The 2,462-nt window shown below is 44.8% G+C and overlaps 1 pseudogene; it reads left to right on the top strand.

Annotated features, from left to right (window-relative positions):
* Positions 1-1,203: 1,203 nt before the first annotated feature.
* On the top strand, positions 1,204-1,376 carry LOC139264804 (U2 spliceosomal RNA; annotated as a pseudogene).
* The last annotated feature ends 1,086 nt before the right edge of the window (positions 1,377-2,462 follow it).

Here is a 2,462-nt window from a genome sequence, read left to right as displayed (position 1 = left end):
CTTGCTGTCCAGATGGTTGGATATCACACATTTCCAGTGGACCCAGTTTATGCCTCCTGGGTTTACACGCTGGAGACCCACACTAGTGAGCACAGCTCTTGCTGGCAGCTGCCAGATGGAGCATTCCCCTATTGTGTCAGATGGGTGCATCTTCAGGCAGCTACCAATTCCTGCTCCCGCCAACCAACCAATGCAGGTGAGAAGGCAGCCATTACCAGCAATAATTAAAGGGATCTTCAGCCACAGTCAACTAAAGCTGGAAAGAACTTTTGAAGATATTTTTCTGGCAGTTGCTTGTGGGCTTTTCACCTTAACGCCGCTGAAATATTATGTAGTTGTTTTTTAGGTTCCCACACATGTTGCTTGTTGCTCCACATTACTGCTTCTTTTTGACCCCAATGCTAAATACAACTCCCCTTTAAACTGCTGCAGCAGATCCATCACGAGCAGCTCCCCTAGCCGAATTTTAGGCTCCAAAATGGTGAGCTGCCTAATGGAATGCACATTCCACGATGGCAGCACACCAATCACATTATAATAAAAGCTCACCACAAAAATCAATGGGGTCCCACAGTGACTCCTCCATGCAGCCGCTGCACCTGTCCCTCCCTCCCTCGCCACCCATCCCCAATCGAGTAACGCGCACACCAAAATCACCCCTTTTTTTCCTAAACTAACTGAACACCATTGAAATGGCACAAAAATATTGCTTCAGCTGTTAAACCTGCATTGTTCCCAGCATTTGCATAAAAATACAAATAAACCTATTGCAAGAAGGTACTCCTTTCACAAACGCCATATAATCAAAATTTACAATGGCTTCATGAAATAAAAATGGGAATGTTGGGGGTGTGATTAAGAAGTTTGAAGATGACACTAAAAGCGGCAGTATGGTTGATAATGCAGAAGAAAGCTGCGGACTGCAGGAAGATATTAATGTACTGGTCAGGTGGGCAGGATACTGGCAAATGGAATTCAATCCAGATAAGTGTGAGGTAATGCATTTGGGGAGGTCTAATAAGGCAAGGGAATACACATTAAATGGTACGACACTGAAAAGTGTAGAGGAACAAAGGGACCTTGGAGTGTAGGTCCACAGATCCCTGAAGGTAGCAGGCCAGGTAGATAAGGTGGTTAAGAAGGCATATGGAATACTTGCCTTTATTAGTCAAGGCATGGAATACAAGAGCAAATGTGTTATGTATCGCTTCTCGGCCTTTTGGCTAAGATCAAGTGTTCTTATCAGTTTAATATCCCCTATCTGGGGACCAAATATTAAATTGATTTTTGGAACAGGGAGATGGAATAGGGGCTTGCTCCGTCCACTCCACGCACCGACCTGGTATTGCAGTGTTTCCAGGAACGGTACAGCTTCCCCTCTCGGCCTTTTGGCTAAGATCAAATATAGTAGCGCAAAGTGATCTTTGGCGCTGGAGTTGATCTGACAAGAATGAACAAAAAAAAAATGTATTATGCTTCAACTGTATAAAACACTGGTTAGGCCGCAGCTGGAGTACTGTATGCAGTTCTGGTCACCACATTACAGGAAAGATGTGATTGCACTGGAAGGGTTGCAGAGGAGATTTATAAGAATGTTGCCTGGACTGGACAATTTTGGCTATGAGGAAAGATTGGAGAGGCTAGGTTTGTTTTCTTTGGAACAGAGGAGGCTGAGGGGAGACCTGATCGAGGTGTATAAAATTATGAGGGGCCTGGATAGAGTGGATAGGTGGAGGGGTCAACAACCAGGGGGCATAGATTTTAAATAAATGGGGGGAGGTTTAGAGGAGATATGAGGGGAAATTTCTTCACCCAAAAGGTGGTGGGGGTCTGGAACTCACTGCCTGAAAGGGTGGTAGAATTAGAAAACCTCACCACAATTAAAAAATACTTGGATGTGCACTTAAAGTGCCGTAATCTACAGGGGTACTGACCAAGAGCTGGAAAGTGGGATAGGCTGGATAGCTCATTGTTGGCTGGCGCGGACACGATAGGCCGAAATGGCCTCCTTCCGTGCTGTAAATTTCTATGATTCTATGATAAATTCTTCCAAATAGAGCAGTTAAAAAAGTATGTAATAGACCACGGGTGGGAGGTCCAATGGGCTTCTACTAATCTCCCACTGTTAGTTCGGTAGAAGTTCACCAGAAGCTGGGATGTAGCGTAAGCAGTCACTTTTAGCCACTTGGGCTATTTCTCCTGGAGTTCTGTCAATCTTCCACCAAAGTTACAGCAACAGATCAGGTGAACCCCCATAACAATTCCAGACATACATCAAACTCCACAATCTGCTCTTAAAAAGCAATGTATTCAAGTAATGCTGTTCCTTGAGTTTTATTTTCAATATCAGTAGTGATACCCGCCCTTCTATATGGCTCAGAGACGTGGACCATATACAGCAGACACCTCAAAGTGCTGGAGAAGTACCATCAGCGCTGCCTCCGCAAGATCCTGCAAATCCA

This window comes from Pristiophorus japonicus, chromosome 5, assembly GCF_044704955.1.
Source record: "Pristiophorus japonicus isolate sPriJap1 chromosome 5, sPriJap1.hap1, whole genome shotgun sequence".
In the NCBI taxonomy this organism is placed as follows: domain Eukaryota; kingdom Metazoa; phylum Chordata; class Chondrichthyes; family Pristiophoridae; genus Pristiophorus; species Pristiophorus japonicus.
This window is presented reverse-complemented; position numbering and strand designations above follow the sequence as displayed.